At 42.2% G+C, this 15409-nt stretch overlaps 3 non-coding genes across 3 annotated transcripts; all 3 read right to left on the bottom strand.

Moving 5' to 3' along the window:
* Positions 1 to 1700: 1700 nt before the first annotated feature.
* Positions 1701 to 1783, bottom strand: trnal-cag (transfer RNA leucine (anticodon CAG)). Its single transcript has one exon. It is a non-coding gene; the product is annotated as a tRNA-Leu (tRNA).
* Positions 1784 to 4625: 2842 nt separating this feature from the next.
* Positions 4626 to 4708, bottom strand: trnal-aag (transfer RNA leucine (anticodon AAG)). Its single transcript has one exon. It is a non-coding gene; the product is annotated as a tRNA-Leu (tRNA).
* An 815-nt stretch (positions 4709 to 5523) lies between these two features.
* trnal-cag (transfer RNA leucine (anticodon CAG)) lies at positions 5524 to 5606 on the bottom strand. Its single transcript has one exon. It is a non-coding gene; the product is annotated as a tRNA-Leu (tRNA).
* Positions 5607 to 15409: the final 9803 nt, after the last annotated feature.

Below are 15409 nucleotides of genomic sequence, written 5' to 3' on the forward strand. Positions count from 1 at the left end.
ATTTGACGACACTGTCGGCGGGCCCAGGCATCATTCCAGCGAATATGTGGGTCTGCGTTGTGTTCGTGTTGAAGGGGAATATTGACGAGGCATGCAGCTTCATGGAAGACTCTCCTTCTGAGTGATGGGACTGTGATAGCAATTTTCCTGCACCTTGAAAGGGGACACCAAAATCTTATTTCACTCCTTGGCGATAGTTGTCTTTTCATCTGACGACTGTGTCAGTCACACAGAAATTCCTCGTTAGTGTAATGGACAGTATCTCCGCCTGTCATGCGGAAGATCGGGGTTCGATTCCCCGAGGGGTAGAGCTTGGTCTTTTATCAGCTGCCTGCCACCAAGTGATGATTGCTTTGATACTCTCACCCATCTTCGGCCTAAATGTCAATAGACCCCTTCAAATAGCCTAACATGATGCCAGGTTTCTTCGGTCAAAAGCCCTTTCCCGTTTACTATGGTGTTAAGTGCAAACCAAGACCTTATAATCAACAATGTGCCTTTTGCTAATGATTCTGTCCTGCCCAAAGCACTGTAGAAGGTTGTGACAACACAGCTTGTTGAGCAGTGGTCAGAAGATTCTCATGCAACAAGTGTCTTGGCTGTTGTTTAACAGGGCTCCTGAGGCAAACAAATAGTAGGCATAGCATTTGGAAGCAAGAACTCTTCGGAGGTAAAGCGGCCACAATAATCTTTAAACAAGATGATGCAGTGGCAGAATAGCAATACGACATGGTATTGCTAAGCAAGGAGTAAACTTGGGTTGCCTTGCCAGTGAAAATGGTTCTCTAGGAGAAGTCTGCAATGTCAGAAGTGGGATTTGAACCCACGCCTCCAGGGGAGACTGCCACCTTAACGCAGCGCCTTAGACCGCTCGGCCATCCTGACTACTAAAAGGAATATTTGACGACACTGTCGGCGGGCCCAGGCATCATTCCAGCGAATATGTGGGTCTGCGTTGTGTTCGTGTTGAAGGGGAATATTGACGAGGCATGCAGCTTCATGGAAGACTCTCCTTCTGAGTGATGGGACTGTGATAGCAATTTTCCTGCACCTTGAAAGGGGAAACCAAAATCTTATTTCACTCCTTGGCGATAGTTGTCTTTTCGTCTGACGACTGTGTCAGTCACACAGAAATTCCTCGTTAGTATAATGGACAGTATCTCCGCCTGTCACGCGGAAGATTGGGGTTCGATTCCCCGACGGGGAGAGCTTGGTCTTTTATCAGCTGCCTGCCACCAAGTGATGATTGCTTTGATACTCTCACCCATCTTCGGCCTAAATGTCAATAGCCCCCTTCAAATAGCCTAACATGATGCCAGGTTTCTTCGGTCAAAAGCCCTTTCCCGTTTACTATGGTGTTAAGTGCAAACCAAGACCTTATAATCAACAATGTGCCTTTTGCTAATGATTCTGTCCTGCCCAAAGCACTGTAGAAGGTTGTGACAACACAGCTTGTTGAGCAGTGGTCAGAAGATTCTCATGCAACAAGTGTCTTGGCTGTTGTTTAACAGGGCTCCTGAGGCAAACAAAAAGTAGGCATAGCATTTGGAAGCAAGAACTCTTCGGAGGTAAAGCGGCCACAATAATCTTTAAACAAGATGATGCAGTGGCAGAATAGCAATACGACATGGTATTGCTAAGCAAGGAGTAAACTTGGGTTGCCTTGCCAGTGAAAATGTTTCTCTAGGAGAAGTCTGCAATGTCAGAAGTGGGATTTGAACCCACGCCTCCAGGGGAGACTGCGACCTGAACGCAGCGCCTTAGACCGCTCGGCCATCCTGACTACTAAAAGGAATATTGGACGACACTGTCGGCGGGCCCAGGCATCATTCCAGCGAATATGTGGGTCTGCGTTGTGTTCGTGTTGAAGGGGAATATTGACGAGGCATGCAGCTTCATGGAAGACTCTCCTTCTGAGTAATGGGACTGTGATAGTAATTTTCCTGCACCTTGAAAAGGGACACCAAAATCTTATTTCACTCCTTGGCGATAGTTGTCTTTTCGTCTGACGACTGTGTCAGGCACACAGAAATTCCTCGTTAGTATAATGGACAGTATCTCTGCCTGTCACGCGGAAGATCGGGGTTCGATTCCCCGACGGGGAGAGCTTTGTCTTTTATCAGCTGCCTGCCACCAAGTGATGATTGTTTTGATACTCTCACCCATCTTCAGCCTAAATGTCAATAGCCCCCTTCAAATAGCCTAACATGAGGCCAGGTTGCTTTGGTCAAAAGCCCTTTCCCGTTTACTATGGTGTTAAGTGCAAACAGGGGCGGCTTTAGGAAATCTGAGGCCCTGGGCAAAGAACCATTTTGAGGCCCCCCTTAACTCAAACACATAGAGCAGGGATGTCCAAAGTCGGTCCTCGAGGGCCGCAGTCCTGCAGGTTTTAGATGTTGCCCTGCTTCAACACACCTGATTCAGATCAAGACATCATTAACAGGCTTGTGTAGAACTCAACAATCTGTTGAAGAGCTCCATTTAATCTGAATCAGGTGTGTTGAAACAGGGCAACATCTAAAACCTGCAGGACAGCGGCCCTCGAGGACCGACTTTGGACATCCCTGACATAGAGTAATGTATTGATGCACATATTTTAATGAACATGTGGAAATCATTGAAAAAATAATATACACTGAGAAACAAATACTGAAATGTATATCCTTGTTAAAAGGCATATAAACACAGCAGGTAAGTATTAACTAATTTACAACCTCTCTTTTACAGGATTTTGAGCCAAAATAGGTGATTCTTTGCCTCCAAGTATACTTTTCTAGGAAATAAATTGGCAGCACAACTGGCTCAATGCTGAAATTAAACAATTGGACCCAATAAAGATCACGGTCGGACTATCTGGATATAAGCTGTGTGTGTGTGTGTGTGTGTGTGTGTGTGTGTGTGTGTGTGAGTGAGTGAGTGAGTGTGAGAGAGTGAGAGAGTGAGTGAGTCTGCCTGCCTGCCTGCCAGTCTCATGGATGGTGGTGGTGGCTAAAGTGGATGAGACCTGCACAAAAAGACAAGGGGAGAAAAAAAAAGCAGGGGGTACATGCTGTATCACAGGAAAGGGAACACAAGGCCTGCCATGAAATGCTCCCCATCTGCACAATTTTATTTCTTTGACCTCAGCATTAGGTACTTTTAACTGCATGAAGTTGGTGCCAATATATGTATGAGTTTGATAGGTCTGATAACAGATATGTTAGTGGTGGATGAGGGATTGGTTTATTGTATTTTATCTTATAAAGCACCAAGAAAAATATTTAATTTCTTAAAAACAAGTGTAGCTATTGAATATGAGAATATGTCCTTTAATGGTGAGAAACACACAGATGCTATGACTTGTCTATCAGGCATAGATCAAATTACACTTTCATATAGTGATATTCAGGATATTGTTTGGACCTACATAGCCTACAGGTTAACACAAATAAAAGCACTTACTTTTGAACCTTGCAACAAAAGCTGGAATCATATTCAGTCTTGTGAAACCCCAAGTCAAATATATTCACCTTGTTTTGAAAAAATCAAGTCCATTCATTTTGTACGTATGGCTGGGGTATATATTTTCACAGAACAGAAAAGTGTTGTTTTGCGTTCGCTATAACGCGGTTTTGTGTTGAGAAGAACATCGGTACACTCTTTAGACTTCCTCTGTACATGGGATGGCTGCTTAACCCACTACGCCACCGACCGCCCCCTCTTTAGACTTTTAAAGACTGAAAGCAACAGATGTTCTTCTCTTCCATCTCCTTCATAAATAATTAAATCGTAGAATAGTATGTTCCATAGCGTTTGTTTAGGCGAAATGCTTCACTTTCTGAACAAACGAGTGGGGCGCGCTCGCTCCCGCGAGGGGGTGCACAACACCGGGGGCAACACCGGCACAACACCGGGGCTTTCACTTCTGCTCATCATCACATTCGTAAGCTGAAACGGTTTCAGTTTCACTCACCGATTCTGTGGCCGTGTCACTGTCATGATCCGTGTCTTGATTGACTGCTTCTTCTGCCTCATCAAGGTGGTCGTTGGGAGAGGAGTTACACGCGAATCGTGCTTAGCCTACTTATATTGCTTTTATTATTCTCCTAGCAATGTGATGCTCATGTCGACCAGAAATGTGTATATTGACTATTATTGACTAATATTAATAATTTATTTATTTTATTTATTTATTAAAATAATAAATGCAGGGAAACAGGAATACCGTGACGTGACGACGAGGAGGCCCCTGATTGGACGAGGCCCCGGGCAATTGCCCGACCTTGCCCAATGGACTAACCGCCTATGAGTGCAAACCAAGACCTTATAATCAACAATGTGCTTTTGCTAATGATTCTGTCCTGCCCAAAGCACTGTAGAAGGTTGTGACAACACAGCTTGTTGAGCAGTGGTCAGAAGATTCTCATGCAACAAGTGTCTTGGCTGTTGTTTAACAGGGCTCCTGAGGCAAACAAAAAGTAGGCATAGCATTTGGAAGCAAGAACTCTTCGGAGGTAAAGCGGCCACAATAATCTTTAAACAAGATGATGCAGTGGCAGAATAGCAATACGACATGGTATTGCTAAGCAAGGAGTAAACTTGGGTTGCCTTGCCAGTGAAAATGGTTCTCTAGGAGAAGTCTGCAATGTCAGAAGTGGGATTTGAACCCACGCCTCCAGGGGAGACTGCGACCTTAACGCAGCGCCTTAGACCGCTCGGCCATCCTGACTACTAAAAGGAATATTTGACGACACTGTCGGCGGGCCCAGGCATCATTCCAGCGAATATGTGGGTCTGCGTTGTGTTCGTGTTGAAGGGGAATATTGACGAGGCATGCAGCTTCATGGAAGACTCTCCTTCTGAGTGATGGGACTGTGATAGCAATTTTCCTGCACCTTGAAAGGGGAAACCAAAATCTTATTTCACTCCTTGGCGATAGTTGTCTTTTCGTCTGACGACTGTGTCAGTCACACAGAAATTCCTCGTTAGTATAATGGACAGTATCTCCGCCTGTCACGCGGAAGATTGGGGTTCGATTCCCCGACGGGGAGAGCTTGGTCTTTTATCAGCTGCCTGCCACCAAGTGATGATTGCTTTGATACTCTCACCCATCTTCGGCCTAAATGTCAATAGCCCCCTTCAAATAGCCTAACATGATGCCAGGTTTCTTCGGTCAAAAGCCCTTTCCCGTTTACTATGGTGTTAAGTGCAAACCAAGACCTTATAATCAACAATGTGCCTTTTGCTAATGATTCTGTCCTGCCCAAAGCACTGTAGAAGGTTGTGACAACACAGCTTGTTGAGCAGTGGTCAGAAGATTCTCATGCAACAAGTGTCTTGGCTGTTGTTTAACAGGGCTCCTGAGGCAAACAAATAGTAGGCATAGCATTTGGAAGCAAGAACTCTTCGGAGGTAAAGCGGCCACAATAATCTTTAAACAAGATGATGCAGTGGCAGAATAGCAATACGACATGGTATTGCTAAGCAAGGAGTAAACTTGGGTTGCCTTGCCAGTGAAAATGTTTCTCTAGGAGAAGTCTGCAATGTCAGAAGTGGGATTTGAACCCACGCCTCCAGGGGAGACTGCGACCTGAACACAGCGCCTTAGACCGCTCGGCCATCCTGACTGCTAAAAGGAATATTGGACGACACTGTCGGCGGGCCCAGGCATCATTCCAGCGAATATGTGGGTCTGCGTTGTGTTCGTGTTGAAGGGGAATATTGACGAGGCATGCAGCTTCATGGAAGACTCTCCTTCTGAGTAATGGGACTGTGATAGCAATTTTCCTGCACCTTGAAACGGGACACCAAAATCTTATTTCACTCCTTGGCGATAGTTGTCTTTTCGTCTGACGACTGTGTCAGTCACACAGAAATTCCTCGTTAGTATAATGGACAGTATCTCCGCCTGTCACGCGGAAGATCGGGGTTCGATTCCCCGATGGGGAGAGCTTGTTCTTTTATCAGCTGCCTGCCACCAAGTGATGATTGTTTTGATACTCTCACCCATCTTCGGCCTAAATGTCAATAGCCCCCTTCAAATAGCCTAACATGAGGCCAGGTTGCTTTGGTCAAAAGCCCTTTCCCGTTTACTATGGTGTTAAGTGCAAACCAAGACCTTATAATCAACAATGTTCCTTTTGCTAATGATTCTGTCCTGCCCAAAGCACTGTAGAAGGTTGTGACAACACAGCTTGTTGAGCTGTGGTCAGAAGATTCTCATGCAACAAGTGTCTTGGCTGTTGTTTAACAGGGCTCCTGAGGCAAACAAATAGTAGGCATAGCATTTGGAAGCAAGAACTCTTCGGAGGTAAAGCGGCCACAATAATCTTTAAACAAGATGATGCAGTGGCAGAATAGCAATACGACATGGTATTGCTAAGCAAGGAGTAAACTTGGGTTGCCTTGCCAGTGAAAATAGTTCTCTAGGAGAAGTCTGCAATGTCAGAAGTGGGATTTGAACCCACGCCTCCAGGGGAGACTGCTACCTGAACGCAGCGCCTTAGACCGCTCGGCCATCCTGACTACTAAAAGGAATATTTGACGACACTGTCCGCGGGCCCAGAAATCATTCCAGTGGGGTGCCATGACCTAAACGTGTGGAAAGTTATAAATCATATCTGTCCATTTAGCCTTCTTACACTTGCTCTGACTTCAACTGCTACTGTGTCAATGCTAAATGATGAAAAGGAGTTCTAACTCAAAGGTCACAACAATAAGGATCAAAGGAAATGTGTGTCCCTGCATAGGTCCCTCACTGTTTCAGGAGAAACTGAGTCCTTTCAGGCACTAGAACTCAACGAAGAAAAGACTTGAGCCTGAAAAGTTGTCCACAAGACAAAATGTATAAAATATGAAGTATACTATTAATTTAAGATGGCTCTGTCAGAAGTCAGCCATGGTGCCTGAGAACTTTAAGCAATGGACCTGTATTTAATTTGGCCAAAGGTCATTTCTATCCGTGCCCTTGTTTTAGCATGTGCATGTGCATGCCCTTGTTCCTGGATAAGGATATGGTGTGAGGACGTACGGCCAGCATGCATAGCCTCTGTCCCCAAGCAGGACACCATTGAACTCTCCTGCAGAATAAGAGAAATGTTGGATGGATATACATGTGTTAAGACTTGGCAATTTGATGCAATATGTGCCTTATATGGCTATCTATAATAAAGTATGACGAGCACTTTAAATTCCTTAAGATGACCTCTACACCTGACCTCTCATTACATTACCAAAATTCTGCCTATGCTACACCTTACTTCAAAAGTACACTCCTTCAGGTAAGTAAAATTCTTGCACCTTGTGCAAACCTCTGTGCCAGTGAGGATGCTCGGAAGATCCTAGAATCATGAACTGATCCCGGCCATTTAGCCTCAATGTTGGAAATGAAATGACCTCCATCACAGATCATCTGTATGCTCGGAGGATAGGAGTCAATGATGAGGTTTCACAGGGCATAAATGTAACATTGCTCAGCATTACTCAAAGGGGTTGATGTGGTGTTTTTCAAAATGAGAAATCCAGTTCAGAGTCTATGGACAATTGTCCCCAAGTGTACCTGTACATTTAGCATTTGGAAAAATGTTCGGTGTACATAGTCAGCCTCCACGGGTCCAGCAGGGGCCTGGACAATGTGACAATGTTTAAATCCAGACTGAAAGTTCTATTTAGATGTGCATATGACACCTGAAAGTATTTTGTCTGCACTCTTCACTTTTAAATTAATTAATTAATGATTTTTTTGTTTTTTGGAATGATTTTATTGCCGCCTTGTGATTTTATGTAGCTGTAAAGCACTTTGAATTGCCTTGTGTACGAATTATGCTCTACAAATTGCCTTGCCTTGGATGCGTACATGGGTACAGTGTAGTGCACCGATAACATTGGGGATGCCTGAGGGAGATGACGAACTTAATGCAAATACTTAATTCAGTAGGTTGTTTTACATTATCGGCTACTGTAAATGTGGAGCAGCAGCCTGAAAGGACAGAGGTCTACCCTCCGACATTCGCAATACTGACACTCTCCCTCTGTTCAAGTCTTAACTCAAAACCCATCCGTTTAACTTTGCTTACCTCCATTTATTGCTCCGTTCTGTGTATTTTTAATATGGTAAGATTTTTTAATTCCTGCGTTTTATCTAATATCTTGTTTGTACAGTGTCCTTGACTGTTTTGAAAGGAGCTTTCAATAATTTGTATCATTAACATTATTACCTGTCCCCCATTTTTCTGAGTCTGGTCCTACGTGGGTGTAGATCGGATGTTTGTTAGGTATTGATTAGTTTTAATGAATACCATGTTCTCTGTCATTTAATTTCATGTTCAATACGTGTGTATAGTTGCGTTTCTTTAGTTGCACTGGCACCGACTGATTGATTTTTCGAGACAGTGAAAGTGGTGATATGATAACCACAGTCGGACATTTTTTGAGTTGCAGCTAAGCTAAGCTTCAACTTTAGCCTGCCCGGGACCAGGCTAGTTCAGCAGCATAAATTACCATGGTTACTCAGCGGGCGTTCAAATAAGCCACCTTTATGGAACGGAACTCTCGCTACATTTAGCCAGAAGTAGCGAAATAAGCCAGGCTTTCCGCTAAGCCAGCTTCTAGGAATACCCCCCAGGTGGGTAAAGGATCTCTGGAAAATGGCAACAACCCACTTCAATTGCAATTTAATGAGAAACAAGATGGTATGGTTCAATTCAATCTGTGCTCAGTCATAACATGTGGTTGAAAGAAAAAGGATATGAATTAGGATGAATAAAGAAATAAAATGAACCTATGTTTTTAATATCTGTATGGAAACATGTTATGGTATCATGTGATGTTAGAAACAGCTTTGATGTCATACTGTTGGTACCACATGAGGGGTTTCTAATTCAATTTGAACCGGAAAAAAAACAAAAACTTAAAGGATAAGACCGGTTTTTTGACATTGGGCCCTTGATTTCACATTATAACATGATGTTCTACTCACCCCTGCTTGTTGTTGAACATTTGGAGCTGTTCCGAAGATATTCGAGAGGCGTCTGGCTGCTCTCTTGAGATATTCGGCCATGAAACGGTTTCCTATGGGCAAGCTTATACAGGCACAAACTATGCTGTTTATAATTTATTAATTACTGTACATTAGCACTGATAACGTGGAGGTGCGTCGCTTACTTCAAAAAATCCGGGTTACTGTAATTTTGATTTTTTGTCGTAAAGTGGGTGTTACTGACGTCATCGTCGTGCTACTACCACAGACAGCCCACAGACCTGCTGCCTATTTATTCATTCGGCTAAAATTCAAAATTAGTAACCCGGATTTTTTTTAAGTAAGCGACGCACCTCCACGTTATCAGTGCTAGTGTACAGTAATTAATAAATTATAAACAGCACAGTTTGTGCCTGTATAAACTTGCCCATAGGAAACCGTTTCATGGCCGAATATCTCAAGAGAGCAGCCAGACGCCTCGCGAATATCTTCGGAACAGCTCCAAATGACCAACAACAAGCAGGGGTGAGTAGAACATCATGTTATAATGTGAAATCAAGGGCCCAATGTAAAAAAAACGGTCTTATCCTTTAATGCTGATCCTGAACTGTCTGTGGACGGCTCAGCATCCCGAAACACAGCCACTGGTAAGAATTAAACAACATTATTACTAACTAACAAGTGAGAATTAAGCAGATTCTGCTGAAATTTTAGTCTGTCAGACTGGCCCTGATTTCCGGGTATCATGTTTATTTATAATCTCATAGGTTGGACTCACATTCGACCGAGTATGATTGGACATGAGTAGGTTCAACATGCTTCGTCATATTTTCTGGATCAGCCCAAAACAATGTGTGTGTGTGAATCTGCCCTTGCTTTCCCAGGCTTTCCTAATTGTTTTGTCTTTCTACTCCTGGATCACTTTAGGTCATAATGGAAAAGTACTGAGACTTATTTCATTCATAATGTCAAAGAACAAAGCCAATTTTAACAGTTCTCTAAATGATTTGAATTTTTTCCACAACAGAATAAGTTGATAATACAGAATTTCTCATGAATGCTGGACAGCAACTTGAGAATTCTCGTATTGTCCTAAAAACAAGGGTTATCCCAACTGGCCAGTTGTTTTGTTTTGGTTTATGTTTATTTTATGATTTCTTTGATTTCATTTTTCTTTTCTTTTGTTTTTGTTTTGGTTTGGGGTCCATATAAAAAAATAAATAAATAAATGATGAATTGGGCATTAGGATTGAACCTTTCAAAGAGACATGCCCTAAGTATAAAAATACAGTGCAAATGACATTTTGCACTACTGCGCTGTGGGATTTCTTGTCCTTCTAATATTATTCCACAGATTCAGAACCACTACAGGACGTACAGCTGGAGGACTCATAAGCTTGAGTCCTGGGAGGCCTTGCCCATCATGCCAAGATGATAGTGGAAAAACCACACAAAATGATCCCAAAAGAAGATTAGTTAGGAAAAAGGGTGGTAAAGACCCTTTATGGAGGGACGTACTGGTAACCTCTCCTTCCAAGATTAGTTCCGGATCAGAATGCTGAACGGACGTTCAGCCAACAGGAGAACCAAGCACCAAGCAGTGACAGGATTGGACCAGAAGAGACCACACGACTCGTCACATGGTCATCAGAAAAAATATATGTATCATTTTTGTTCATTTAAAAGAAATGTTAATCATAATTTCTCAACAGGTTCATATACTCATGGTATCATGCCCTGGTTAAATTTGTATTTCTGTTTTCATTTTTAAATCATTTAGCGAATTCCTCTTAAATGTTGTTAATGAATCATTTTTAGTATGTCCATTGCCATTGGTGTGACTCAGCTGATCAGAGTGGGACCTTAGACATTGATTAATACTCCTGATATAGAAAGTTTAGCTAAAGCATTAGAATTATTTTTACTATTTCCACATGCCTGTGCAATGAAGACTTGCTTGCTGCTGTAATTGCAAAGAAGAACAGCTTACACATAAGCTTTCATAATGACACATGAAGTCACTTCAAAATGGAGATGGCAGAAATCTCCTATCTGATTGTGCTACATCTTAAAGGTAAGTGGCGTCTTGCAGCTTGGGGGGACTGCTAAAAAACTTGCTGCTGCTAAAACAGATGTGACACAATACAGAAGATTACATTCCTACCTCAGTTATTTGACTGAATTGGTTGAAATGATAGAAATCACTTCAAAAGGAATTGTTAAAATTGGCTTTGTTCTTAGACATTATAAATGAAATAAGTCTCAGTACTTTTCCATCCAGGAATGGGAAGACAAAACATTTGGGAAAGCCTGGGAAAGCAAGGGCAGATTCACACACACACATTGGGCCTCATGCAAGAACCGTTCGTACGCACAGATTTGTTCTTAAACCGTAGGTACGAGTGATTTAAGAGAATTTGCGCATTCACCAATCTTTTCGTATTTTACGTTTTCTTTCAGGTACGAACAGAATTTATGAGTGATCCAGACCTGTCGTAGGAGATTCGTAAAATAATCCGCTGTTATTCAAATCAAGTTTGCTTGACTAATGGATTGTATATTTAATTACTTTGAAGCAAACATAAATAAATATTTACATTATACCCATAATTATGCTGACATTATTCTGTTTGACTTAAAGGTTAATCTGACTCTGTATATAACACGAACCAGCGACTGACTTGCTACTTTTGGATACCTTAGTGCGTCAGGCTCTTGGAAGAGACCGTGTAGATATCCTGCGGAGACAGACGAATGGCTGACATCGCAATTAAGACTGCCAAGGACTGCGCTGCTGCAAATATGCAACTTGCTAGAGCCACAACTCCAGAGAGAAACACGCTGATCTAACCCAATTCTACCACATGCCCAGCTCCTCACCACCCTTGGATTTTTGGCTACTGGAACCTTTCAGAGCGAGATTGGAGATAGATTGGGGGTGTCCCAGTCCTCTGTGAGTCGTGCGCTCCCCTTGGTCATCAAAACTCTCATCAGGTTATCACCCACGGTACATCAAATTCCCATACACCGCTGTCCAACAAGTGCAAATTAAATGAGACTTTCATGTCGTGGCTGGACTGCCAATCATAATTGGAGCACGAGACACATATACGCATCAAAGCACCCGTGCCGTTGTGCAGCGCACTGAGCTGAAGGCCAGGTGAGTGCGTCTCGATACAGCGGGGGGCAAACTGCTCTATAGCCCAGAGAAGGCATGCCAGACTTGCGAAATATTTCCATGAACGAGGGTCTCCACCTGAACCAGCCCAGGCAGACCAGAAGGTGTGGTGCCAGAAGACCCCCCTCATGGACCACCCCATCAAAGAGCCATCATTTTTTATTTTATTTCTTTTATTTAACCTTTCTTTAACCAGGAAATGGTCCCATTGAGTTACAATAACTCTTCTGCCAGGGAGTCCTGGCCAAGAAGGCGGCTTAAAAAAGTTACATTACAATAAAACACAAGAGACCAGACAAAACCACTACTACATCACATCTAAACAGAAGTAGACATATTAAAAACTGAGTATACACAGACACTAAAAATCATGATGAAGCAACAACTGATTGCACGGCTTTAGTTGCAGTCATCGAGCGCCTGCCCATGGCGAGACGTCTGTCACAATTTGATGAGAAGTGTGGACCCCGGAGCGGATACACAGAGACAGGTGAAGTAGATGGTATTCCAAAGTATATTTATTTTAGGATGACGTAATCCAATATTCCAAAATTCCAAAAACATGAAACAAGACGATAACTCTGAAAGACCAGGATAACGCAGCTAATGCAAAAACAATCTGGCAAATAAAAGGGGAAGCAACCAAATATTTATAGAAGGAAGAATAATTAACAAACAATAGAAAACTGGTGTGTCATGGCAGCATGGCATCCCCTCCTGCTGGTGGAAGGAAAAACCAGGAAAAGAAAAGAAACACTTAAGCTGGCCCTGGAGTTGCAGCAGTGGCTGTGACAACGTCTTTTTTTAAAAGCTATTTTCATATTAAACCATTTCTTTTTTTTATTATTTCGGTGACAACTACAGGTGACACGAAATTAACAGCACTCCTAATTGCTTCCCATTTCTTTGCTTTAGCAGGTCCCGTAATTCCACTGCTGACACTGCTAAAAATGACAGATTTTCCTTTTTGGATCTCTGAAAGCAGAACTTCAGTCTCAGAGCCCCTAAAGTTGTTCTTTTTGCGCCTTGATGCCATTCTCATGACTCAACACTCAACACTTCCTGGCACAGGAGCGAGGGAGCGCAGCCTATTATGGTATAATCTTGGGCGTGGAGTATGCAAATCTACTATCCTCGTGCACGTGGATAGTAGATACGCACGAGTGGGATTCATCATTTACGCAGGTCGTTTACACACTTTTTCCGAAGTTAAGAGCGTTTGTTGAATCTGACGTGGCGTGTTCTGAGTGTTTATCAAAATCCCTTCCTATAATTGTACATTTTAGTTAACAGAGTCAAATAATCTAAGATGGAGACAGGATTCTAAATTGTTAGTGTTGCTGGGTTTCAGGGTGAGAAATGAATTACATGTTAAAGTGAAATGAGGGCTGAGTCTTTGTACTGACGAACAGAACTGGGAGTTCTATAGTTCACTTCCTGAAAAATACTAAAAAACAAACATGAAGATGGATCACTGAAGGTTTCTTTATACCTGTAATGGAAAACAAACACAGTTTTGTTGCTTCATATTTGTTTTAGCATCAATTTCACTGAAAAAAGAACTTGAATTTAGATTTTTTTTCTGTATTAGATACATAAAAAGGAAGAAACTGAAACATTTCCGCTCAAATTCATATAAACTATAAACTGTAAGTTATCGTCTGACTCTGTCTGAATATTATTCATGTAAGAGAAGGAGTGGAACACACACTGTAAACAAATACAACAACACAATGTTAAAACATATTTTCAAGAGAGACAGTTGAGGAAATCTCATCTGTTTCACTCATCGTGTAAAAAGTTCTATTATAAAATGATGAAGCTGAAAGGGAAACATGAAACTGTACAAATGGATCACAGAGATTCTCCTGTATGGATGCTGCTCCATTCATCAAGTTTCCAAAAACTGAGCTGGGATTTTCTGCAGGAATGAAAACGATCCAAACACTTGTCAGTCTTTGCTGCTCGATGCCGCTGTTGTGTTTGATGACATCAAAATGTTGTTTACTTCAAAACAGGGCTGTAGTACTCGAGTCCGGACTCGAGACCGTTTTTTTATGGTCTCGGACTCACTGGTATTTGACTTGGACTTGTCTCAGTCTTGGCCACTGGTCTTGCCAAATATGGTTTTTGGTCTCGACCGAGTCCAGGCGTCTTTATTTTGTTACAATATTCAAGGGAAAAGTAACCACTTGATAACCAATCACACACCAGTTTATTTCCGCGCGCCCTACATCTGAGCCTTGCCAACGTTCTTATCCTTATCGTTCATTTATTGATTCACACACAGTGAGAAGATGTCGGCCAATTCCGCTCTAGTGAAATTTGGTTTTACTAATCACAAAGAATTTCTCAGCACATCACTGAAAAAAAAAAACACAGGGCAGATTGCAGATTCTGCAAATCGACTATCTCGGAGACATCTGGGACGACTTCAAACTTCGTGAGACACCTGCAGAGGCATCATTCATCTCGGTAAGTTAACTGCAGAGCTAGGCGGTGCTTAGCCTCATAGGCTAGGCTATGTGTTATGCATTAGCTAACATAGCGGAAGATAAGCCAAGGTAATGTGTTTTTGGACATAGTTATCATCACTTACTGTACGTCTGGTATTACTGGTTTCATGAGATAAAAAAATCAAACGATTGTGAATATGGAATAAGCGATTGGTTGTTGTGAATTACATTTGTGGTTGTGTGATACTGTACTTGTGTTACAAAGGGTAGCAGCTACACAAACGCTTGAGCGTTTACGTTAACGTTCACTTTAGGGAAAGGTAAACGTAGGGTAAAATAAATGGTCGGGTAAAGTAAACTGGGTGTTGTGACACTATTTTTGCTTTTAGATCAACAAATAATAACCCAAAATGATTGACTTTATACTGTCATGCATACAACTTGTTCTTTTCTGTCCTGGACTCGGTCTTGACTCGGACTCGAGTCTTTTGGACTCGGTCTTGTCTTGGTCTCGACCGGTGCTGGTCTTGGAAAGGTAATGTGTAAATTGTGGAAAAGCAATCACTGTAATGTTATCTTTTTCAATTTGGGATTAGAAAGGCATTCTTTCTTGTTTGAATTGAATTGAATCCTAACTCAAAGACTGTCTTTTATCTAAATAAGGTACCAACTCCCTGTCAAAAGATTACATTTGACCCCTAACCATGATCATTTCCTAAGCCTCGCTAAGAAGTCTGGATTTTTAAAGTCCCAACCCTGCGTTATTGGCTAAACCTAAACAGGAAGTGACAAAGTTCCATCCTAATGTGTTGTGTTTAC

The sequence above is a fragment of the Odontesthes bonariensis genome, chromosome 5 (genome assembly GCF_027942865.1).
Source record: "Odontesthes bonariensis isolate fOdoBon6 chromosome 5, fOdoBon6.hap1, whole genome shotgun sequence".
NCBI lineage: Eukaryota > Metazoa > Chordata > Actinopteri > Atheriniformes > Atherinopsidae > Odontesthes > Odontesthes bonariensis.